The following is a 27,525-nucleotide window of genomic DNA, read 5'->3' as shown; positions in this document are numbered from 1 at the left end:
TGCGAATCTTCAGTTGATACCGACCAAAGTCTTGGTGATTCTCTTTCAGATAATAATACGCGCAAACGTCGACCTCGTCTACATCTTGTTTCTCCTTTTTCGCTAAGACGTCTAGAGCCAACAACAACCTCCAAGTGTTTGGCATGAGCCGAGAGGGGGCCATCTTGCACCGAGACAACATTGCGCAAACTAGGGGAGGCCCGGGATACCTAAGGCCTGAACGGAAGCAACGCTCGTAGATGGCCGTCCAACCTAGGGGACTGCCCCAGCTAACGAGCTCGCTAGGACGAGCCGCCCTAATGTCGACCTCGGGTGGAATATCGTACTTATGTCGCAACTTACTCACATATTCTTCATCAAGTATCGAAAAACAACGCTCCTCTAGCGTATCCTTTACCTCGACATTATGAGAGTCTGAGGCACTCTCGTCGTTATCATCAGTAAGACACATGCTTGGATCCTCCATCCTACAATTCATCGACGGAAAAGGGTGAACAATTGTTTCCCACCTAATGTCGAGGCCTACAAACTTCTGTCTGGAACAAATCCAACAAATTTGCACATATGACTCATGGGCGGTTTGGAGGAATTGTCCTTGGAGAAATTCCTTCCAAACTGCCTTTGGGCAATTTGAAGGGAATCCCCTCCAAACTGTCTAGGGGCAATTTGGAGGCATTTCATTCCAAAATGCCCCGCCTTTACCTTCACATCACTCAATTCTCTAATTTTTCTTTAACAACAGTGTCTTGGTCTGTCCGACATTCGTATAGAATACTTCAGTTGATCGATTAATTTTAGACCCACAAAAGATATTTTGACATTTCATATATACATATAATGGTGACGAACTACCAAGATCTTTAGGCCGACATAGTAACGGTTGAACTTAGCCGAACTATGACTCCAGTACGACACTGGACTTGGACGCTCCCTCGACGCTACCAACGTACTCTCTAAGTAAGCAACCCGTTAACTTAGAGAGTTGGGGACAAATTGTAGGGGTAAAAAACTGTACTAGGCCCACTTCGCCTAAATGTCGCCTAGACCCCGCCTACTTCAAATAAATATCACTTGGATCCAACCCACTCGCCTGCTAGTTGGACACTCTCCAACGTGGAATTCGACCCACTAGAGGTCCAGATGGCTTTAAGCCCTTGTGAACGTCCATCTAGACGAACAATAACCCATCAAAAGTAATAATGCTCCAAGCACCCCTTGGTCGCTCTCAACCGAGCCTGCGGGTTGTCGATTCAACCTAAACTCAGAAGATCTCGCCACGTGCCACTTGACTAGGTCAGTCGAAGACCCCACATCACCTCAAATATCTCGAAGTCATCTATGACTACGAGGGGTTTAAAGTGGAGGCGACGTAATCGTACGGTCAAGTTGCTCTAGGCGACAAATCGACGGCTAGAACGAGTCTCTCTTAGGTTTCGGAGGCACCCTCGATCCCAAGTACTTCGGATTGGATAGACTCCACGAGTCCATCAGTCGCCTATAAATAGAAGGAGACTCATACTCCGAAGATCATGGAATACCAGCTAGAAACCTACTGAATATTATTCTCTCTCTCCCATTTATTATCTTCTACTCAGTACTCTAGACCACGATAACCTACCTTCGAATTCCAGTAGACTTGAAGGATAATATTCTAGCGGATCACTCTAGACGACGATATCTATCTTCAAGCTCCATCACTCCGGAAGTTATTCTAAAGTCTCTGTTACGTCCCACTTCTCCATTACCCAGAATCTCCAATGGAGACGACCTCTCGACCTGCTCAAGGAGACCAATCCGATCAACTATCCTGTAGAGTTGAAGCTCCGGCCACTCTACGAGTCGAGCCACCCTCCGACGATACAACACAATGACACCCTCAGCATTCCACCAGTTTATATTTATCTTATTTATAGTTTACTGACTTGACCGTCGGAGCGCCCTTGGCAAGACACCATCCCGGTTGCCCCAAGACTTCACGAGTTTACTCGTTTTTGTTAGGTCCAACCAGAACTTCATCCATCTCGAGGTCTAGAGCCTAAGTTGTCGGTGGCCCACCAATCGACCTTCTGTTAATTGTGTGATTTTCAACCGTCCACAAGGACAGGAAGATAATTCAGATATGAAATGGTCTAGTTCACTTGTTTAAGTGTCACAGACTAACTTAGATCAAAACGAAAAAGGACAAAGATAAATGGGGGGTTTTGAAATGAATAAGCAATAAACAAAAAAACAAGTAAGACTAAATTAAATAAGGGATATTTAGTGTTTGGATAAAAGAAAAGTACCGGCATTAGCATTTGGGTCAAGAGTTTGTCCATTATAGGGTTTGGGTCACAGACTAACCGTTGACCCAATTGACTAAAGACAGTAGTTAACAACCGTTAGTCTGTGACCCAAATACTAATGCCGGTACGTTACGTTGACCCTAACATCAAATATCTCAGAAGTACATTGTAATGTCAAAATAAAAGCATATTGATCGATCTAGCCGAACTACAATATATTTCAAAACCATAAATGTTCATTGGATTCAATATGTCGATCGTACAGGTAACATGCTTTATCCTACACTTAATGCGCGCCCTCAAATAGTTGCGTCTTTTCGATGCGAAAATTGTTGTACCAGCGAGTCGCAATATGAAAAAAAATTCCCTACAAATTTTCTAGACCTCATGAAGGTCTGCGAACAGATCTAGATCTGGTTCGGAGAGGTTTTTTAAAAAAAAATTAGAAAGAGGAGAGATAAAAAAAAATTATTTTTTTAATATTTGAAGGTCACCGGCCGAAAAATTGGTCGGTCGACGACTTTCACTGGTGAAGACGATGAGGTGACGAGAATGTGAGGTAGTAGAGAGATAATGAGATGGGGGAGAGAGAAATGATGACTGGTTAACGGAGTTATAACGATAACCGAAAAAGGGGGTCATCTAGGTATTTTTGATTAAGTAGGGGGCTAGGCATAGGGGTGGGAATTGGTGAAGGATATATTCCCTCGGTCTGAAGGAATGGTATCCTTCTAAGGGATGTCCTTTGATCAAGATGACAATGCGTACGATTTGGCGAATAGGATCATAATGACCTTATTTGGAAGATCATTAGTCCGGTCGAATTAGGGGTCGTAATGCTTAGCTAGAAGCCAACTACGATCGTCGGATAACTTCGGAAATCCGCGGCTAACATAGACCGGATCCTACAAGGGTTACACATAAGAGTGATGGTTTGAACGGAAAGATATTGACTAGATATAAAGTGGCAAATAAATGGATTGGATCCATTATTTAAGGCCAAAAAGAATTCGGAAGAGTCCAGACAAGTGTACATAACCCCGGGCTAAAAAAGGAGCCCGGGGGTGCCCATAAAGGGGTCGTCCATGTGATGGCCGACCTTAGGAAGGGGCCGGTCAGCACATGGCCGGTTAGACCCCTTGTGTGGGCCGGCCATAAAGCCTATAGAGGCTTATATTGGCCGGCCACACATAAACCCTTTTAGGGTTTCATACGGGACACAAAAAGACATGTCTTGAAGGAGATACTTTAGGAATCCTAGTTTGGGTCAAATACCTTCTCTATGGTCCCTATAAATAGACCTCCTTAAGACATAATTATGGACGAAAATCAAGAGACGATTCAAGAGAGCTTTAGAGAGAACAAAACGCAGCCGTGATACAGGTTTTAGGTCGAAGAAAGAGAGATATTCTCAACCAATTGCTAGATCTTGCTCTCTTCATCACACCAAAATACTACTCTTCCATACTTACCCACACACACTCTCTCTCTATATATATATATAAATGTTGTTCTACACTACTGTTCTTTTGCGATTGATACCGTTGAGAATGGACACTCATGATAACTACGTTATTGGGTTATTTGTTGTTGGAGTACTCATGATAAGTGAAGAAGACAAACTAAGTACGGGAAGAAAACTGTTTTGATCAATTTGTTTGCTTGATTAAATTTGGAAAAACATTTACATTTTGATCAATTTTGTTAACAGATTTGTTCTTTTGATATATTATATACAAATCTTGATATTATATTCATGTTTGTTATCATTTGAATTTTGTGATGGATTATGCTCTTTTGTTATCTATTTCTTAGAACAGGATTTGAAAACTCTAGTCTAGGAATTGAAACATGAACTTTTTTCGGCTTAGTAATCATAAACTATATTTGCCGTGTTAAATTTACATACTTGAAGATCAAACAAAGGAAACAGGTGATAATAGAGTAACAACTAGCTTGGTTGCAATGAAAAAATTTGAAACAAATGAAGAAGAAAGAAGGATTGAGTTGTGAAACAGAAGTAAAATAAGGTGGCAAAGGAAACCGGTGAGTTCGGCCCTAGTGTAGAATTACAGGTCCCTCTCACTAACGTTGTTAACATTCCACAACTCAAACACCTTGATTAACACCTAATGTCTTTCACCCCTTAGAGAAAACAATTGGCTTGTGTACAAGTCACTATGGTGGGGAGTAATGAGGACGGGTATTGTATCACTGATTGATAAATAATATGGGAAACAGCTAGAAAAGGAAGAAGTTAGTAGGATGGGGTTGGTAACTGGTTACTTGGTTAGTCAGTCCTATTCAATTAGGTTCCGATCTTTAGGGTGCCCCACGCATGTCCTGAGTAAAAAGGAGTACATATGTGTCGACTCCCATCTAAGACCATCTCCAATGCAAAATTCAAAAAAATCCCAATTCGTCCTATTTGTCAAGTTCCAATTGAGATTCTCACTCCTAGGTGTCGAAAATAGAGATCCTCAATTCTTGTATGTCTCCAATGCAACACTCTAAACTCTTTTATTTTACTTATATGTCATATTTATTTTTGTAAAAAAATAATTAGTTATTTTGGAAATATACGAAGACTTGATTTCTATTGGTTGAAATTTAAATATTGATGAGTTGGACAATTAGAGATATCTCAAGAGCACACTCTGAAAATAGAGTGTCCTCTTGAGATATCTCTATTCCACTCTCGACACATCATCTTTGAGATCTTAGTTGAGTTTTGCATTGGAGATGATTTTTAAAGAAAAACTCAGAAAATCTTATGTGGCACTCCGAGTTTTTAAGATTGAGTTTTGCATTGGAGATGCTCTTAGAGCATCTCCAATGCAAAACTCAAAAAAATCTCTATTCATCCTATGTGTCAAGTTCCAATTGAGATTCTCACTCCTAGATGGAGTCAATTGAGATCCTCAAATTTTTTGTGTCTCCAATGCAAAACTCTAAACTTATATTATTTACTTATGTGTCATGGTTATTTTTGTAAATAAATAATTAGTTATTTTAGAAAATATAGTAGACTCGATTTCTATTGGTTGAAAATCAAATATTGATGAGGTGGACAATTAGAGATATCTCAAGAGGACACTCTAGAAATAGAGTGTCCTCTTGAGATATCTCTATTCCACCCTCGACACGTCATCTTAGAGATCCAAATAGAGTGTTGCATTGGAGATGGTTTTTAAGAAAAAGCTCTAAAAATCCTAAGTGGCACTCGGAATTTCTAAGATTGAGTGTTGCATTGGAGATGCTCTAAGGATTTAATCATCTCCAATGCAAAATTCAAAAAAATCTCTATTCATCCTATGTGTCAAGTTCTAATTGAGTTTCTCACTCCTAGATGGCGTTAATAAAGATTCTTAATTTTTTTATATCTCCAATGCAAAACTCTAAACTTATCTTATTTACTTATGTGACATAGTTATTTTTGTAAATAAATAATTAGTTATTTTAGAAAATATAGAAGACTCGATTTCTATTGGTTGAAAATCAAATATTGATGAGTTGGACAATTAGAGATATCTCAAGAGGACACTCTATAAATAGAGTTTCCTCTTGAGATATCTCTATTCCACCCTTGACCCTCCACACGTCATCTTAGAGACCCAAATAGAGTGTTGCATTGGAGAAGATTTTTAATCAAAAAATCCTATGTGGCACTCTGTAGTGTCCCAAATCCCAAATCTCAAGCTAACCGCCTTGAAATCGAAGATTTGAGACCTTCAAACTGGATCCACGAGCAACACCTATCATGAGTGCACAATCAATACCTGAAAAACAAAATAGCTGGGTTAAAACCCAACCGCAGTAGATTTCCTCAAACCTAAGTCTCGGGAAGCCAAGCTCAATCCCCAATCAAGGAAGCATTGCATTCATATTCATTATTGGCATTATCTGAAATTTAACGGTGAATACTAACATAATATATCAGATTTATCCAATCCCCCTCGAAACTAATAATTTATGTCCTTTGATTAATTATTAGGTTTTCCGGTTCTCGTATTTTAATCTAATACTAACCCTGATAATACAACGATCTTTTTTTTTCAGCAGATAGAAAATATCATGCCTTTAACTAAGGTAAACCTTTATAGCCACAAACTTGACATGTACGTCGACAAACACATTATGTCGAAAGACACAATCATCAAACTCTCGTTCAGGTATCTCAGACCAATACACAACAAACATTGACTCTTATCAAGAATTACAAACAAGCTCACCAAACAATTCAAGTCAACAACACATGACAAGTCAGAAGCGAGGATGCTCATAGTAGATCCTCACGTGCATCGCAATTTCAAACAAGCAAATAAAAATAATCTATATAACAAAACAGAGTGGGGTTGTGCTGACTGGGACAAAATAAATGCTCCTTGATGATGAGTTGGATGCTGATTTGGACAATCACTTGGACAAAATAAATACATGGTGATTGGGACAAAATTAGTGCACCCAATGCAAATTACAATATTTGAGTTCCAAGAGAATCTGAACCCTTGGATCCCTCTTGAATTGGCATCGAAACCCTTCCTCTGCCCTCTCTCTTCACGTGCACCGTTACACACCTTTCCCTCATTTACCTTCAATTGATTCTCAATCTCATCATCTTCTTCCATTGTATGTTTCTCAACAACAAAATCTACTCCAACTTTACCGTCTCTCTCTTCTTAAAGAAGAAAAGAACTTGACAGGCTTTAGGTAATGAAATCATCTATCCTATTATCTGTTTCTCTCTCTCTAATGGGTTTTATTTTTTCAAGCACACATTGCACCAATATGTTCGAGTTCATGACGTTGAGGATGTCATTGCAAATTCTCACTGTTATCCCTATCTTTCTCTCTAGGTTTTACGATAGTAAATTTGTTTTGGTGTACATATTTGTAATGATTCTATTATCTACATAGGTTTCAAGAGCAAAATATGAATCGTCTAAGGGTTTACTATCTAATTTATGCCCTAAGGAAAAAGACTTCGGAAATCAGGTATAGTTTTTCTAAACTTTCTATAATCATTCGTCTTAAACATTGATTTCTCTTCAAGAGCTATGAATCTAAGCAGACATGGTACTCTCTATTATCTTAATTTATGCCTTCTTCAATCTCTAATTTAGTTTGTTTATACTATCGATACACAAAATGGAAATTGGGAAAAATATGAAGATGTTGATAAGCAAGAGAAATGGAAAATCATTGATATTGTCTCGAAGAATATAGTAACCTTTTGTTTTCTCCCCTTTGATTTGCGTTGATGTCAATATTAGGCATTTTGAGAATTGAAGAACCTTTAGATTACCGTTCTAATATATATGGTTATTTCAGGTGTAACTTAATTTATAATTTTACCTTCAAATGGAATTTTATTTGCAATTTTATTTCAGCTTTAAGATATAATTCGAGGGAGTGAAACGAAACCAATCGATACTACTGAAAGCTCGGAAACCATGAGAATGTTACTCAACTCTGTGGTTACATTGTCATTAATTAAGAAGCACAAATAGTTCAACTGCCAATAGGTGTCATTGGCCAATACGACTTCAACTGCCAATATTTGTTTGCTTCAATCCATTTTCGACATTAAAGATGAGACATCGGTTCTTCATGAAGTCGGTGAACTTCTTTAGCTCAGTGAGAAGACATGGTCTACTGTATGAATTTACAAGTTCATACATAATGTGTGTTTTATGTGGGTCCTCTTTCAACAATATGTTTTGGACAACACAAACCAAACAAGAAATTTTATGTGCTTCTCTAACTAGGTTAACTGAAGTTGCAAATCTTGTGAAGAAAGCAGATCTTTTAGATATTGAATATATTCAGATTTTGTCATCCATTGTTACTTCAATGCTTGGTTGGTTTAAAAAGAGATTGCTTGATTATCATGATAGCTTTCAAAAAGGGACTGCTGGTTTGATGGAAACTTATTCCCTTTTTCATTATGGGCTTCAAGGATTTTAAATAAAGATGTACCGAACCTTGGAATGGTATAAGAGAGAGGGGACTCAATGGTGGAAATGGGTAATAAGGTGAATAACTACATAAGGTCATCGGTGAGGAACGGATTTGCTAAGGTTTGTACACTATTTCATTTTTCCCTTTATTTGACTCGAGACAGATTATTTGGCCGTAAGGTTTTTATCGAACACATACTTCTGACTCTGGCTAATTTTGAATCAATTTCAATCAGACATAACACTTGACTCAAACTCTGTCTTCTATGAAAGTCTTTATGCAGGTGATGTTGCAAATGCTTGTATCCGCCCTGCAGCCTTACGAATTCTCAAACAAAAATCTCGCTCTCCTCACTGCAATGCTAATGGATAAAGCTTAACCTTTAGTCTTAAAATAAGTCATCAAAGCCACATTTGATTCATTCCTTATGGTTCTACTTGCGGGAGGAGTATCAGAAACCTTCACTCTATCAGATCATGAGATGATCGAAGAAGATTTGAAAAGCCTTAAACTTGCCTTTTCCTCGTGTATGGACGGAATGATACTCCAAGAAGTTGCAGAGAGAGGCTGAAACGGTGGAGGTTTTTTTTTGGGACTAATGGGTCAGCTTCACCAGACACCCATGATCATTATCGTGTCATAGTTTCTTCTTCCTTCAATTTTTTGTATTTTTGAACGCGGGTTCTAAGAAAGGGGTTTCCTTAACTTCGATTTGACGCCGGGAGGTAACTTGTAAGGACTTTCATATGTATCTATATAATAAAACTCATAGATTTGTGACAAACATCATTTTTTAATTATAGATAAATTTATCATTTTTCACATTCAAATTTTCTTCTTTTTTACCGTTTTAAAATTTGAATTATAATGAAGTCGTCAGTGCCGAAGGCACGGGTTATGCCTAGTAATTAACAAACATAGACTCACCACTAGAAGGTATCTACCTAGGAGATACATTGCCTAAAGAACAGAAACCATGTGAATTATCTCAATAAATTCGTCCATCGGAGACTGTTCTGACACCTTGTACGAAAACAATTGTAACTCTTCACTCGGAACTCGGATTAACAAACCGTTTGAACTACTAAAAAGTAGACGAACAGACCTTTACAACCATACAAGAATCACACTTAGATTCATTATATATCTACACCAGATTCAATTTTAATATAAACCGACGTGCAGTAGACACTGTTCTGACACCTTGTACGAAAACTATCGTAACTCTTCACTCGGAACTCGTATTAACAAACCGTTTGAACTACTAGAAATTAGACAAAGAGACCTTTCTAACCATATAAAAATCACACTTAGATTCGTTATATATCTGCACCAGATTCAATTTTAATGTAAACCGACGTGCAGTAGACACTGTTCTGACACCTTGTACGAAAACTATCGTAACTCTTCACTCGGAACTCGGATTAACGAACCGTTTGAACTACTAAAAAGTATACAAACAAACCTTTACAACCATTTAAGAATCACACTTAGATTCATTATATATCTACACCAGATTCAATTTTAATATAAACCGACGTGCAGTAGACACTGTTCTGACACCTTGTACGAAAACTATCGTAACTCGTATTAACAAACCGTTTGAACTACTAGAAAGTAGACAAAGAGACCTTTCCAACCATATAAAAATCACACTTAGATTCATTATATATCTGCACCAGATTCAATTTTAATGTAAACCGACGTGCAGTAGACACTGTTCTGACACCTTGTACGTAAACTATCGTAACTCTTCACTCGGAACTCGGATTAACGAACCGTTTGAACTACTAGAAAGTAGACAAACAGATATTTCCAAACATATAAGAATAACACCGAGATTCTTCATATATCATCACCAGATGTAAGTTGAATTTAGACTGAAATACTGTCCTGTCTATATGTTTTATGAAATTCTAGATAAAACTAATCTGTAAGCCATTTAATCGTTATTTCATGTGATTAACAATACTATACCTATCATGGAATAAATTGAAAGCGCCTGCAAAAAAATTAGGAGATAGGAAATCTACCTCTTTTCGCCTTAGATGACTTTAAGACCACAACCATGGCTTGTTCTCTCACTAGAGAACTCTATTTCCATCACTTTTCTTCTTTATTCCTCCTTCCTTAACTAAGGAGCGGCTGCACCCTCTTTCTTTTCTATAGGGTTTCCTCAAAAGTGAAGAGAAATAGGGTTTTTAAACCCACTAGTATTTCATCTAAACAAAACTGACCTAGACTTTTATTATTTCCACCCAATTTGGTATGTCAAGAAAATAGGGGTGTTACAATCTTCCACCCTAAAAAGAGGATTTCGTTTTCGAAATCAAACATACCACAATCACAAACAATATGCAATCAAGTGTAGCAAATGCTAGAACATAAATGTTATACAAGCACAAGAAATACAACACAACTGAAGTCAACCTGTTACACGATTGAAAAGATTCATACAATACAACTTCCCTTTTGGAGGGGCATAACCAATTTTTGAGGTCCACAAGATAGCTTCACTTAGCATCCGTGTTTGCATCGACTTAAACCTCTCAATAAACCATTGATACCTCCCAAAGAGGGGATCCGTGCAACACGAGCACTTTACATATGAGCAGGAGGCGAGCCAACCTCTAGTTGGTAAATTACTTCTCAAACTAGAAGTATGTGGTCCACAAGAATGAACTTGTGTTTGCATCGATCATCCTGTCGAGCCAACCACCTATGGATTACAACCGTCAATCCATATTAGAACCCAAGCCCCTGGTCCACTAGGTTGTCCAATATCACATTGACAAACCTGTGTTTGCAATCGACCCACATGTCGAGCCAACCAGTCTTAGTTCAATTCATTACTTCTCAAACTAGAAGTATGTGGTCCACAAGAATGAACTTGTGTTTGCATCGATCATCCTGTCGAGCGAACCACCGATCACTTATGGAGTCAATCCATAATAGATATCAAGCCCCTGGTCCACTGGGTTGTCCAATATCAAATTGACAAGCCCGTGTTTGCAATCGACCCACATGTCGAGCCAACCATTCTTGGTTCTATCCAATAAGTAGAACTTAAAATCATGGTCCACGAAGTTGTCCACTATCACGACAACAAATTCCTGTTTGCATCGACCCACATGTCGAGCCAACCATTCTCAGTTAACATTTTCTCATCGAAACAAATGTTTAAGTTGATTCATAATCAACTGATACACTATCACCCAACACACATTCAAACAACCCAAAACCCCATAAAAGTAGGGATTTTCAGTACACTCATGTATATCATAAATATATGTATTGCTACAATCACAATCACATACCTTAGGTTTGACATCACGGTCAAATAAGACATTTACTCGCACGCATCACAAACAAAAAGTACATCACATCAATAGCCATTATCCTTCCCATGGAAAATTTTCAATCACAATTTAGATTCCGAAAACACAAAGACAACTTCTTTCAAGTTTTCACAACAAAGCAATTCCAAAAGCACATTCTAGATTCAACCAGTAGTTGTGCAAGACACTAATTAAAGTGTTCATAACAATGACGTGTCTAACGACGACAATCAAACCCACAATACAACCCTAGGACCACGAAACCTAGAGCTCTGATACCACTTTGTAGCGCCCCAAATCCCAAATCTCAAGCTAACCGCCTTGAAATCGAAGATTTGAGACCTTCAAACTGGATCCACGAGCAACACCTATCATGAGTGCACAATCAATACCTGAAAAACAAAATAGCTGGGTTAAAACCCAACCGCAGTAGATTTCCTCAAACCTAAGTCTCGGGTAGGCAAGCTCAATCCCCAATCAAGGAAGCATTGCATTCATATTCATTATTGGCATTATCTGAAATTTAACAGTGAATACTAACATAATATATCAGATTTATCCAATCCCCCTCGAAACTAATAATTTTTGTCCTTTGATTAATTATTAGGTTTTCCGGTTCTCGTATTTTAATCTAATACTAACCCTGATAATACAACGATCTTTTTTTTTCAGCAGATAGAAAATATCATGCCTTTAACTAAGGTAAACCTTTATAGCCACAAACTTGACATGTACGTCGACAAACACATTATGTCGAAAGACACAATCATCAAACTCTCGTTCAGGTATGTCAGACCAATACACAACAAACATTGACTCTTATCAAGAATTACAAACAAGCTCACCAAACAATTCAAGACAACAACACATGACAAGTCAGAAGCGATGATGCTCATAGTAGATCCTCACGTGCATCGCAATCTCAAACAAGCAAATAAAAATAATAATTAACAAACATAGACTCACCACTAGAAGGTATCTACCTAGGAGATACATTGCCTAAAGAACAGAAACCATGTGAATCAGGGGCGAGCCCACATAGGGGCCCGTGGGGGCGCAGGCCCCCACGACCCTAACGTGGCTCGTTAATGTTATGTGACAATTGCCGCTGTATTAGATACATATATCTATATATATATATATATATATATATATATATATATATATTTCCGTTTTTCAAACACAATTCTTCCCTAGCTTAGTTGGTGAAGTGATTATGTTTCAACCTTGAGGTCAAGGGATCAAGTCCCACACACAACATTCTTTTTTTCTAGAAAATTTCTACTACTTACATCTAAAATATCTATTATAGTTGAAATTATTGTTTGGTTTAAGATGACTACTTATTAAAAATACATTGTAAAGGTCATGCTTGGCTTAAAATTGGTTCTTATTAATTGAATAACTCAATTTTGACCTCCTCAAAGTGACCAACTAAATAAAATGACCTCGTAGAGATGATGAGTTTTCTAAACGTCCTCCTTAATTTTGATTTTGTCTGATTTTTCGGTGACTTGTATTTTGAAATTCAAAATTGTCTTTTTTAGACTTTTGCTCTAGTAAACATGTTATTAGAAAGAAAACTTAATCTTCATCTTTTCTTCAATTACGATCACTTCCTCTTCATCATCTAGCATCGTTCTTCTTAATCTTCACCATTATCTCTTCCTCCCCTCCTTTGTTTTTTATTTCAGTATATTTTGGGAATCCAGTTGGAGGAAAGATCCTTGATCCATATTGAGAAAATTAGAGATTGATTGTTATACATCAAAATTACCACGAAATATCTAAATTATAAATAAATTTTTGTTAAGAATTTGCTTTTCGATTCCATCTTGATCGTGTACTGTGGAATTCTTTCATTACCTATAACAAAGAGGTGCCCCCACTCATAAAAGCTTCTGGCTTCGCCACTGATGTGAATTATCTCAATAAATTCGTCCATCGGAGACTGTTCTGACACCTTGTACGAAAACAATTGTAACTCTTCACTCGGAACTCGGATTAACGAACCATTTGAACTACTAAAAAGTATACGAACAAACCTTTACAACCATATAAGAATCACACTTAGATTCATTATATATCTACACCAGATTCAATTTTAATATAAACCGACGTGCAGTAGACACTATTCTAACACCTTGTACGAAAACTATCGTAACTCTTCACTCGGAACTCGTATTAACAAACCGTTTGAACTACTAGAAAGTAGACAAAGAGGCCTTTCCAACCATATAAAAATCACACTTATATTCGTTATATATCTGCACCAGAATCAATTTTAATGTAAACCGACGTGCAGTAGACACTGTTCTGACACCTTGTACAAAAGCTATCGTAACTCTTCACTCGGAACTCGGATTAACAAACCGTTTGAACTACTAGAAAGTAGACAAACAGACCTTTCCAAACATATAAGAATAACACCGTGATTCTTCATATATCATCACCAGATGTAAGTTGAATTTAAACCGAAATACTGTCATGTCTATATGTTTTATGAAATTCTAGATAAAACTAATCTGTAAGCCATTTAATCGTTATTTCATGTGATTAACAATACTATACCTATCATGGAATAAATTGAAAGAGCCTACAAAAAAATTAGGAGAGAGGAAATCTACCTCTTTTCGCCTTAGATGACTTTAAGACTACAACCATGGCTTGTTCTCTCACTAGAGAACTCTATTTCCATCACTTTTCTTCTTTATTCCTCCTTCCTTCACTAAGGAGCGGCTGCACCCTCTTTCTTTTCTATAGGATTTCCTCAAAAGTGAAGAGAAATAGGGTTTTTAAACCCACTAGTATTTCATCTAAACAAAACTGACCTAGACTTTTATTATTTCCACCCAATTTGGTATGTCAAGAAAATAGGGGTGTTACACACTCGGAGTTCTAAGATTGAGTGTTGCATTGGAGATGCTCTAAGTGTGCTGCAAATTACAAACAAGTATGCACCCAAGAACACATTTTCCCTTACGACATCAAGTATGCCCCAATGAATATTGAATGGAAGAAAGTTCAGTCAAGTTTATTTAAGCAATATATCATGTACATGGGTTTAAAGAAACATCCACACTCTCAAGGACTTTAAAAGACTATGAAAGTTATGGAGAGTTTCTAGACAGATTTTTGTGTACTAATCATATGGGAAGTGCTTGAGAAGATTTATACAAGCTCAAACATTTACTATCCATAAATGTTTCAATGTGGGATTATACTTGAACGTTAATTTAAGTTTGGTTCCTTTTTTAACTTAACCCCACATCTGAAAATGAAAGATAGAAGTAAGAACTTGAGCATGATATAGCTTAGACGTGAGGCTATCTACCAAATTAGAGCTGGTCCCGCATTCGAGCTAAGTCGGGCAGCTAATCGGTACGGGCTCGGGCGGGTAGCCGGCGCAAGGCTGCCACCCGAGCCCGCCCATTTTCGCTTGGCAGTACGGGAGGGTACTGCCTGATAGCGGGCAGCGGGTACCGAATTAAATAACGGGTTACGGGTACCCGTGGGCATTATTCCCACCCCTAGCTAGGCAGGAAGCTGGTCCCAAAGTTGGAGCCTATTTGAGAAACAACCCAATACTTTATTGACACAAAGCATTGTGATAGTTGCATATTATTTCTTTGAAGTCCAAAGAAGAGTTAGGTAATATGAGTATTATACTCAGGGGATAAACTATATGCTCTCAAATTTATATGTATAATATATTATATGTTGTAAAAAAAGTGCAATTAAAAGGGTTGTTTCTCAAATAGCCCACAACTTTGTGACCAGTTTGCCAACAACCCTTGGTTGGAGTGGTAAGAGGTATAATCTTCCACTTGAAGGTCAAGGGTTCGAGGCACATGCTCAACAATTCAAAAAAAAACTTTGTGATCAGTTTCCTGCCTAGCCCCCTACTTTGTCAAAAATACCTAGAGGCCCCTTTTTGAGTTACCGTTATAACACCGTTAACTAGTCATCCCCTCTCTCTCTCCTCCATCTCATCACCTCTCTCTACCACCTCATCTTCTCGCCACCTCATCGTCTTCACCGACAAAGGTCGCCGGTCAGTCAATTTTTCGGTCGGCGACCTTCAAACGTTAAAAAAAGTTATTTTCTCTCTCCTATGTCTCTCTCTAAAAATTAAAATTTTTTCTCTCTCTCTAGATACTCCGGCGAAAGGGTTTCCCTTCGCCAGAACTAGGTCTGTTCCCGAACATATCTTGGTCTGTTCCCGAACAAATCTTGGTCTGTTCTAGCTCCGGCGAAGGGAAACCCCTTCACGCGGAGTATTTAGAGAGAGATGAGAGAGAAAAAAAAATTTAGAGAGAGAGGAGAGAGGTGATGACACGGTTAACCTTATAACGGTAACTCAAAAAAGGGGATCATCTGGATATTTTTGACAAAGTAGGAGGCTAGACAGAAAACTGGTCAAAAACTTGGAGGCTATTTGGGAAATAACCCTAATTAAAACTCTACCATAAGTTTCAAAACTGTTTGCTTTGTTGATCAATAAACAAAATGTTTGACTCAATTACAAGTGCAAAATATGGGGAGCCTAAACTATTTAAACCTCACAGCCTATTATTTTCTTTCTTGTAAAATTTATACCTAATTGCATTATAAACTAATTACGGATTTAGGATGACCAATACTTGTCTTTGCCTTAGGTGGTCAATATAGGGACAAACATATATTTTATGTGGACAAAAAACTTCGGACTCGGTACAACTCAATTATATTTGGCTTAGTTTACTAGTACTTTGTACCTAACGACATTACAAACTAATTATGGATTCATGGTGACCAAGAAAGGTCTGTCTTAGGTGGCCAATATATGGACAAACATATATCTTATGTGGAGAATAAACTTCTGGTTCGATCCAACTCAACTATATTTGATTTAGTTGACTTCTATTTAATAGGGGGCTCAGTCTTAAGACGCGCCTGACAAAGTCTGTCTCGCGTCCGTCATAGACTTCTCATGAACTCCTAACGTGCATGGCAGAATACAAGACGTGCTTGGACTTTTGCCCGAGCCACGTTGCTTGCCTGAGAGAGTCCTAACCAGCAGCTTCTCTCCAATATTTTTTTTATTTGTTGTTTCGCTTATAGTTTAGAATTATTCAAAAAGTTGAATTTCTAAATTTGAAATTATAAATTTTTGTTTTTGAAGCCTTTTCAAAACTCAAATTTTTAAAAACATGTTCATAAAACCCATTTCAAATTTTAATTTTGAAAACAACTTATATAATTTTAAATCTAATTCAAAACTAATCAATTGATATCTGAAACTCATTTTCAGATTTATCAATCTAAACAAACAAGTCAAAATTCAGTCCAAAATTAGCCCGTGCAAGAGAGGCTCTAACGCTATTGTTGGATAATTGAGTCTCCTAATATTATAAGTGGAATCTTAAGCATCTATACGTTTAACACTAGGTTTGCCAGGATCTCATGCATGCAAACTAATGATGAACTAGGTCGGGTTAGTAATATGCCTGCATCGCTTTCCCATAGATTGAACTGATCGCTTTTGCTAAAGAACACGAGCTCCAAATTAGAGCTCCACTGCTTGAGACACCCGAACAATTGACTTAATCTTTCGACTTTCAAGTCAGCTAAGACTTTATTCAGATGTTAAGACGAAAAACTGAATCATCTTTAGACTAAATAAGTAGCCAGAGCTTTTTCTCTATTTTTGTCTTCTGCTTGATTTTGCAGAGATGGAAATTTTCTTGAGAAAATTCATCACTCAATTATGTTCTAATGGGGTCTTGATATAGAGACTCCTAAAGTCAGAATCCGGAATCAAGATTCAATAACGACCACAGAAAAGAAGAAACCCGTAATCCTATTCTTAGTAGAATTCCCAGATGGGACAAAGTGCCATCTGGAACTCTATGTCCTAGTCGGTCATGCTCTGGTCTAGGACTTTATAAGATCGACCTTAGCGAGGCCCGGGCCATGGACCCTGGCAATTTTTTGGCACTTTCGCCTGCTTTTTGCTATCTTTGTTCGGGCTTTTCCCAGACTCTTTTGGGTACTTTTAGGCGCATTTAATTAGGGCCCTTTCATTTGATTCCCTCTAGTCATATCTTTTGGATCGAGTTGACTCTCATTTATTTAACCCGTTGTAGGATCCGATCGAATTTAGTCGCGAATCATCCAAGTGATTCGTAAATCATAGTTGGTTTATAACTAAAGATTACGATCCTTAAAACAACCGACTTGATGATCTTCTTCAAGATTTGTGCTATCTGACAAATTGAGCGCATAGTCATCTTGGTTGAAGGGCATTTCCTTAAATGTACTCAAATAAATATTATCCTCTAACAGCGCTAACACATGACTTTCATCAAGCAAGTATCCTCACAGCGCATGGTCATCTTGGTCGAAAGGCATTTCCTTGCAAGACTTAATTGACTTTAGCATCAGAGTCTCTATTTCGCAGACCCCCCATTCCAGATCATTATTTATAAAAAAAAAAACATTCAAGAGAGATACGATCAATTTTCTAGAAATGCCTAGAAAATCACTTTCCATGACATCAATGGGGATAATAAATCTTTCGGACATAATGCAGAATCACGGGGACGAAGCCTCCATGAGCGATTGATGGAGTCTTTCTCAATACTTTTTTTTGTTGTCATAACATCTTTACTAAATGTTTGAGTAGTTTTATTAGTCTACATTTCACTAATATAAAATGAGTAGTAAGTTTTTACCGTGGTGATTCTTTTAACCTCGTATTGTGAATGAATTATTTCATCAAAACTAATAAGTAGTCTATATCGAATTATTAGAGGGCCTACCACAAATATAGTTGAGTAGTAAATTGGTAAGACGTTTTGCTTATTTGTATAATTATTTGACGATCTACTTCAACATTGCACCTAAGGAGTAAGGGTTGTACAATCGTTCAGTAACTGACATTTAAGACCTAACCATAAACCAATCTAATGGGTTATTGCTGGATAATTCAATCAGAATCAATCTGTTTATGGTTTGGTTCAGTTACCGAACCAATATACCAACTCCAAGAGCCTTACAACCGCTGGGTATTTTCCTATTTAACAACTCTATTGTGTCAAATCATATTCAGATACAAACACTGGTTAGATATAACATGATCACTCTTTGTCATGTTTTTTTGTACTCAGTTAGAAAGTCTCTAGATTAAATATTCTTTCCCATGCCAAGCATAAAATTCATGCACAATATATGTCACCCTGACTATTTAAATGGTCACTTCATGTCTCAAACAATAGCTATAGATGTCAATGATCCAGTAAACAAATCGAATCAAACCGTAGGATAAATACACAAAGAAACAAGTTTTTATGTGTACAAATATAAAAATGTAGCACGCACAAGTGCTGAATTTAGTATTTACATTACTCTGATCAATCACAGGCCTACAAAAGAGGTCAAAGAATATTTCTATAAAAAACTACAATTTCTAGAAGACTAAATCAGTACATGCATTGGCCGACCGAAGAATTTTTAATTCATGGGGCACATTTTAGTAGTAGTAAATAAAGATTTAGATGAAAGTGGAAAATATTCATAACACACACACATATATATATGTATATATATATATATATATATATATATATATATATATATATATATACATATATATATATATATATATGTATATATAGTTGACCGCACCGAATCTTCGTTTTCTGACACAAAATTAGACTAGAAGCTTCTCAATTTTCAACAATTTAATACCTTCTCAATTTATTCTAATATGAAAATGAAAAATACAAACTCGCAGATAGAATATGAAATAAAAGTACAAAATCATAAATTAAAAACTAAAGCAAGTGAATCCTTAAACTTATATTAAATATTGTTGATTGATTAAAGAGATTAGAGTATGATAGGAAAAAAAAAGTGTATATTAAACTTCCCATGAAATAAAACTGGGATGAAAGAGTTGTGTTTAGAATAAATATGAACCTATCGGCTAAAAAGAACCCACCATGAGCGGATCAAGATTTTATGTCAATCCTGACTTACCTAAAATTATTAGAGAGTAAATTTTGACTTGTCATGTATATGAATTTGTAGAGTATAACTTAAAGACATTTTTGGTGAATACACTATCTCTCTATCAATATTCTAACATCAAAATAAGTAAATTCTGGACCTTCACATAAGAATAAATGAGATTCGCGTAAATTTTATAAATAATGAAAGTATGAAACACAATCATATGGTCTTGAAATACTGGAGATGTACCCATTGGTCTGAAACTACCAACATACAACACCAGAAATCACTACAGCTGAATTAGTCATGATATAGAACGTTAAAACATCTCAAATAAAACAAGTATTGACAAATCTGGCCTCTTAGCCTAATGCCAAATTGCATATAAAATTATTCTTTAATTTCACAAGAATTAAATGTGCTCCGAGCTGCTTAACCAATAAGAATAAAATGTAACCTTCTCGAGAAACTGAAGAAGTCAGCTTATGTGGCCGTCTATTCAAACAGTTTTATTTCCGAGAATTTAGGACCCACCTAAAAGACGATAATTAGTCCACGCCCTCTAGAGGCCCTCGTATTTGTTTCCATCAGCAACTTACCTAACCACACATGCACCTCTAATAGGCATTCCAAAAATTAAGGGCAGGTCTTAATGTAAGAAGCAGGTTCCGTTATACAACATCAGCAAGAAGCCGAGGAAAAGAATAAAGAATACCGAACTCCATAATGATATCTGCAGAACAATTCATGCCAAAACTCTGTGTTCTTACAATGAGCATGTATTAAGATATTTAGCAGGGTCTCCAGTTTGTCAGGGAGAAATAGAAGATCGTAGCTTGCTATTGTCGAAGTTATTCTTCTAAATTTTGAAATATCGACCCTCCTGAAATCCTAATAGAATCAAGCTATTCATTGGTCGGGTTAACTAATCCACCAAACCAGTCCTTCAAGCAACAACTATTTATGAGACAACTAAACCTAGTATATCGTGCATGCTCATTTCTAATATATCTGTCTCTAGTTGGCTAAACATGGAAGCATTCTCCTTTAAAAAATATAAAAACCTAAACCAGAATAGGTAGGCTTTTCCACAACAATTTGCTTATAACGAAAGTTTTCTTAATTTATATCTCAAATGGAATATATAACATAATGAATAACTTGAAATGCTTAATGAAAAAGAACCAAGAACATAGTGTGAAATGGGTTAGAATTTAAACTTCACTTGCAAAGCTTTTCCACAACAATTTGCTCCGAACCATCCCTAACTTCGTCCACATTATAACATAACATAATAAAGCATAAAGCATAATAAAGCAAGGACACGCTTGATGAAAAAGAACCACGAAACTGTATTTATAGTATAAAAAAGTTATAATTTTTAATTTGCCACTTCTTGTAACTCTAGATGCTAAAAGTTTTGCTTCAACAAATTTCTCATTTCAACAAAATATTCGAAACCAGTGAGTTGCTATAGGACATGCTTATAATTAGGTGCTTCCAATATACAAATGATAATCCCACAATGTTCTTCTATGTTCATATCAATAACTTACCATAATACCATCTGGAACAAAGCAATATAGTTTAGGCTAAGCAGATAGCTTATGATTATGTTTCTTTTTTCTTATTTGCTGGATAATTTTGGAGATCGAAAACTGAAACCGATGTATAGATCTTTCAATAAAGTATATGGGACGATTAAACAAGTACCTGGTACTATAAGAATTAATGATGTTGTCTGAATTCCTTTGCAAACAAATAACCAGAAAACATAATCCAACACATTCCTTCCTCAGTAGGAAGAAAAAGAGTCTCTGAGCTTGGCTTATATCTTCAGAGTTCGATTAAGTAAGGGTGCTTCCAACTCTAATTATTAAATATGCATCTCTGAGCATTACATGTACGACGATTGGCTAGTCATTATGACAAAGTATTACCTGATCAGCTCGGAATATATTGCACCTTAACCCACATTACTTGGCAACGTGCGGTTATGTAAGCAGTAGCTTATTAAATTGCACAACCACAAATGCCCATGTTCATGAGCTCCAATGCAAAAATATCAAGAATCAAATTTCTGAAAAACTTTGAATGGTACTTACACTAACAATTTAAAATATTAGTAGCACAGAAAATAAGAGCAAAGTTAAATTTCTCCATACACAGTAAGTGTAGAAGTATAAAGACAAAAGTATACCAACTGCCAGCCATTACTTGTATTCTAAATTATAGTCTGTTTTAGCTCCATCTCAAAAGAATCGACATTATTTGGACCAACTGCCAGCCATTTTCGCAGGAATGTTTGAGAGCCTCAATAACATCAACGACTTTAGAACCTTCAAAAATGCATCTTGGAAGAATATACAATGGCCTATTCAACTAAGTAGTCTTGATTCGTTTGGTTAGCCAACTCAGCATCAAAAACAAATTGTGTGGCATTTAGCACCCGGAACTAAGTAGTCCTTCAAATGTACCTGATAGCATCAAGTAAATTTTAACCCAGATCAATTAGTTAAAAGGGTTCCTAAAATGTCTTCAGGAGGCAAAAGTTAAATGGTTTTGGCATTATCATGTAGCTTCCAAGACTTGGGGGCTTCATGAGCCTTCAAGCCACTAGGTGATTCCAAATTAGCAGATTTGTTGTCTCTAAATTGTTAGCTCGACTAAGGCCCTCGAATATTATATTGCCAGCAGTCATATTATTCATTTTTTTTGTTCAAATTCTTTCCTCGCGCAAAATCAGAAATAAGAATCAGCCGCAATATATTTTCCTCTCCTTGTTATTTAAACTGTTATCTAATCAAAATCATATGTTCTATAATAAAACAAGTTATTATTTTTCTTTTGCCACTTCATGTAACTCGTGATGGTAGAAGTTATGTCTCAACAAACTTGTCGTCTCATCAAAATATTTGACACCTGTCAGCTGCTACAGAACTTGCTTCAAACAGAGCTCTTCTAATATTTGGTGTCACTAAAATGATAATTTGACCGAGATATATAACTTGTGATTGCGTTTCTTCTTCCTTATTAGCAGGATAATTTGAGAGATTTAAAACCACGAAAAACATGAAGATGTTTCAAGAAAGCATACAGGAAAATTAAACAAGTACCTGGTAATAAAAGAATAGTGCTGCCCAAACTCCTTGGCAAATAGAAAACCAGAAAGCTGAATGCCAGTAGAATTAGTGGAAAGAAAACGAGTCCCTCGGATTAAATCCTCAGAGCTTGATTGGACGACGGTTGCTCCCAACCTTAGTTATTAAACAAGCATCTTCAAACATCACATGTATCAAGTTCTACTACTCATTAAAACAACGTATTGCCTGATCAGTTCATAGTGAATGGCACATTAGCTGTTTAATTACAACGTGACATCATCGCATATTCATAAGCTCCAACAGAAAAAAGTCCAGGTAGCTAAGTTTGTATACACCGTTAAGTGATGAACGTGACTTACACTAAAATATCATCAACAACGTGGGAAAAAGGAGCACAACTAAATAAAGAATCTCCATACACCATAGTGTTAAAGTACAACCACAAAAGTAACCCAACTGCCAACCATTACACAAGAAAAGGCACCTGGAGATTAACGGTTGAAGAACAAGTTTGGAAAAAATCCCTTAAGTGAAAAGGACAATGTGTTATTCACATGGCAATCTTCTGGAGGATATATTAAATCCATAGGGCATGAATGACTTTCACAATGCGACTTGGTAGCCCTAGCAAAATAAAATTTATATCATCAAGATGAAAAAGATAGACAAATGGTTACTGCATGAAATAAGTATTCGACAGCAAAGGTCGTTGACTCTCACATGTTCCTACCATTTTTATCATCCAAAGGTGCTTGAACTAAGGCTCCTGCACCAACCTATCCAACATCAAGAAGACATGTAAATACTCCCTCTAAAACATAAAAGACCAATCTTAACCAAATAACTTTATGAGTAACTACCGAACGGACATAAATTGATTAGACCATTCACAATTCTAAAGAATGTAGATGAAACTAGGGTATACCTTACAGAATGTATAGACAACAGAAAAAAGATAACTGAATTTCTGTCACACCACACTAAGAAATAAGTACTGTTTTGAGCAAGAAATGTAGGTTTTTGCCATTAAATCCGTTTACACGACTTTCAAGCAAGAAACAGGGCCATAAATCAATCTCAGAGTGAATGGCTAAAAACCTACTATAAGTTGTGCTTCTTACAGTTATGTTATAAAATAGTGATAAGAAAAGTCGTTGAGCCTTGATTGCGTCACCATGACCAGTTAACTTCAAGTATGCTAGAGAAAATCCCGTGAGGAGAGAGAAAGTGACGTGAAAAGTGATTTTTTAGGGTTTTTCTAAGGTTTTGCTGATCGGAAAGGCTGCTGGTTGGATTTTCCAGCCATGAAGGAGCTTTCTCACGGCAAAGATACTAGTTTAAGGGATGAAGGAGAGATAGGGGAAGGTCGATTCTTGTTGGCTGCTAACCGATTACCAAGTGAAGATGAAGATGAGATGATAGATGGTAACTCTGTTGGGGTTGCTGATCGGAAAGGCTGCTGGTTGGATTTTCCAGCCATGAAGGAGCTTTCTCACGGCAAAGATACTAGTTTAAGGGATGAAGGAGAGATAGGGGAAGGTCGATTCTTGTTGGCTGCTAACCGATTACCAAGTGAAGATGAAGATGAGATGATAGATGGTAACTCTGTTGGGGTTAATGAAGAAGTTGTGATGGAAGAAACCTCTGCTGCGTTGCAACACCAACAACCGATCACACGAAATGATACTCCTGGTTCAGTTGGGTTAAGATTCAATGCAACAGGAAAATCGATTGGTCTAAAGCAAGGGTTTGTCTCTCGAGTCCTTGAAGAACAAAACAATGGTTCTGCTCGTTTTGGTGCTACTAGCACTGCTCGTGAGAAAAGAACCAATCAGGGTTCAAAGTTATTAGCCGATTCTATTAGAAACAACATTTTTTCGGGTCTTCTTCGCAATCCAAATTCAAGTATTGGCATGACTATAGTAGGTGAAGAAGAACAGCAACCACCGGAATTACAAAGAACTCAGGCCGAAGAGATTAGGGTTCCGACAACAGGTAGGGTTTCGAGGTGCGACGGGCAAATGGGCCATGGGCCTGCAAACCAGGGCAGTGCTTCAGCAAGTTCAGGGGGTGTGCATAAAGTTTCTAACTGGTCTAACTTATTCCCACGTCAAACAGCAGCTAACCGAGCTACACTAAGATACATACCTTCAATCAAAGTGAATAATCGTTTCGTGGCAAACCTAAAAGTATCAAACTTTGCTAATGAAATGAAGTTATGCGAGAACATTCTGGTTGGAAGCTTTGTTGGTGAAAGACTAGCCTACGGGTTAGTGTATAGTGTTTTATTGAAAAAATGGAGTCCGAAGGGAGAAATGAAGCTTACGATACATGGTGATTCGGCTTATGTTATACATTTCTCTTCCATTGAAGACAAATTGCGAGCCTTGGAATTCGAACCTATATTTATTGCTGGGAGACTTTTTGTGGTACGTCCATGGCGACTTAATGTTGAGAAGGAACTTCAAGAAATGAAAACTATTCCATTATGGGTTAATCTCCGAAATATTCCCTTTCTCTTTTGGAACCCGGAAGGTATTTCAAACATTGCTAGTGTATTGGGTGTTCCTTTAATGCAGGATAGTCGAACGGAATCCAGAGAGCGGATGGCGTTTGCTCGTGTTTGTGTGGAAGTGGCAGTAGACACTGACTTACCCGACGACATAACTATTCGGATTGAGGAGGGTGATTCTGAATATTTTGTCCAGGTTCAAGTAGAATATTCATGGAAACCAACTAAATGTGAAGTTTGCTCTGTTTTTGGGCATGATGAAGGGACATGCAAGAAACAACCAAAACCAGATGTTGTTACAAATGTTGATGAAGGTGGTAAATCAAGACCTAAAGAGGTCAGATTGGTAGATAATAATTCTACCACTCGTTTGGGGCCGAAAAGACAAGACTCGCAACCCCAAACTCAGAATGCTAGTGGGAGGCAATATGGTAACAAATCTGGTTGGACAAATAGTAATGGTGGAAGAGGAGGGGGAAAGAAGAGACCAGCAATGGTTAATCGGGAGTCAGGTCCGAACAGTATGGATGAAGACCGAGAGAGAGAAGGAGGTTGGTCGGTGGTAGTTTCGAAATCCAATACTTTCGTCATTGGAGCAGGCCATTCGGAGAAGCATGATAATCAACGACGGAAAATAGCAAAAAGAAATGAACCGGTTCGTGGTAAATCTACGCAGCATAGTCTCCTTCCAGGTAATTCTTTTTCGGCTCTATCTAATTCTGGCGAATTCCATCCTGGTTCTTTTGAACACGAGCCTGGAGAGGAGGGTTTGGAAAAGGACCAAAATATTCATGAGGGAAGGGGACAGGTCACGAACTGATCATGACCCTATTTTGCTAAATCCGATATTAGAAAGTAATACTGAGCCCTCTGAGGAGCTCGAAACAGCCCCCTCCATTGTCTAATGATTAGTCTCGCAAGTTGGAATGTGAGAGGTCTTAATGACTCTCTCCGTATGAAGAGTGTGAGAGATTTTGTGAGATTGAATCGTATTGGTTTGTGTGGCCTTTTAGAAACTCATGTCCAGGAAAGGAACAAGACTCGTATTCAGCGTAGTCTCAATCCTAGCTGGACCTTTATTGATAATTACGTGGTTGTTCCGAATGGACGGATTTGGATTGGTTGGGACCCGAGTAGGGTTGATTTCACTGTGTCCCACGTTGGAGGACAAGTTATTGCAGGTGGTGTTCGTTTTCCAGATGGTTTGAGTTTCCTTTTGGCAGTGGTGTATGGAAGCAATAGCATTGTTCATCGCCGGGAGCTCTGGAGGGACCTTGAGTTTCTTATGATGGGTTCTGAGGCTCCTTGGCTAGTGCTAGGTGACTTTAACACCACTATGCTCGCCAATGAGAAGAGAGGCGGTAATAGCTCACCATCTCAAGGCTCTAATGAGATGTTTGACTGTGTTACCGATTTGGGACTATTTGATTGCCCGTTTACAGGTTGCTTCTATACATGGTCTAACAGGCAGATGGGAGTTGCCAATGTCAGTTCCAAGATTGATCGGGCTCTTATTAATAGTGGTTGGTTGAACTGCTTTCCTCTAGCTAAAGCAGATTTTCCACCGCCTGGGGATTCAGATCACTCTCCCATTATTATTCCGCTTGCTGCACCCAACATACACCGGCGTACTCCGTTTCGGTTCTTTAACGCTTGGACGGAGGATCCCATGTTTCGTGCTCTTGTTGCTGATGTATGGAAGGTGTCAGTACGGGGTAATCCGATGTTTCGTATGGTAACAAAACTCAAAGCTTTGAAGGCTCGATTAAATGAATGGAAGAAAGATCGGTTCAATGGGGTGACGAACCAGGTAATCATTAACCGGAATTTTTTACATTCAGTGCAGGTTCGATTGCAGGAAGATCTAGCAAATCCAGTTTTACGGAGGCAAGAAAGAGTAGCTAATGAAAACTATAGTAACGTTGTACGGGCTGAAACAGCAATGCTCCGACAACGTGCTAAAGTTGACTGGCTTACTCTCGATGACAGCAATTCAGCTTATTTCCACAACTCTATTAAAGAGCGGAAGTCTCGGAACGCTATCACTCGACTCACCAGAGAGGATGGTTCGGTGGCTGAGGATCCAGTGGAAATAGCTAATATGTGTGTGGATTTCTATCGGGATTTATTCGGTCGAGAGGATGAGGATAATGAAGCATTAGATCATATGTCTAATGTGGAGTTCTCACGCCCGCTAACGGAAGCTGAAGGGGCTCTTCTTACTATGAGGGTGACCAGAGATGAAATATATGCTGCTTTGCAAACTATTGGTTCTGATCGATCGCCGGGGCCGGATGGGTTCTCTTCCCATTTTTTTAAGGCGTGTTGGG

General features: G+C 37.6%; 1 pseudogene; it reads left to right on the top strand.

The window, feature by feature from the left end:
* Nucleotides 1–7,681: 7,681 nt before the first annotated feature.
* Nucleotides 7,682–8,625, top strand: LOC147549032 (protein unc-13 homolog; annotated as a pseudogene).
* Nucleotides 8,626–27,525: the final 18,900 nt, after the last annotated feature.

The sequence above is a fragment of the Eschscholzia californica genome, unplaced genomic scaffold (genome assembly GCF_041429995.1).
Source record: "Eschscholzia californica isolate CP2 unplaced genomic scaffold, dmEscCali1.0.p SCAF_3, whole genome shotgun sequence".
Lineage (NCBI taxonomy): Eukaryota > Viridiplantae > Streptophyta > Magnoliopsida > Ranunculales > Papaveraceae > Eschscholzia > Eschscholzia californica.
The sequence above is the reverse complement of the archived record's forward strand: the minus strand, read 5'-3'. Positions and strand labels throughout refer to the sequence as shown.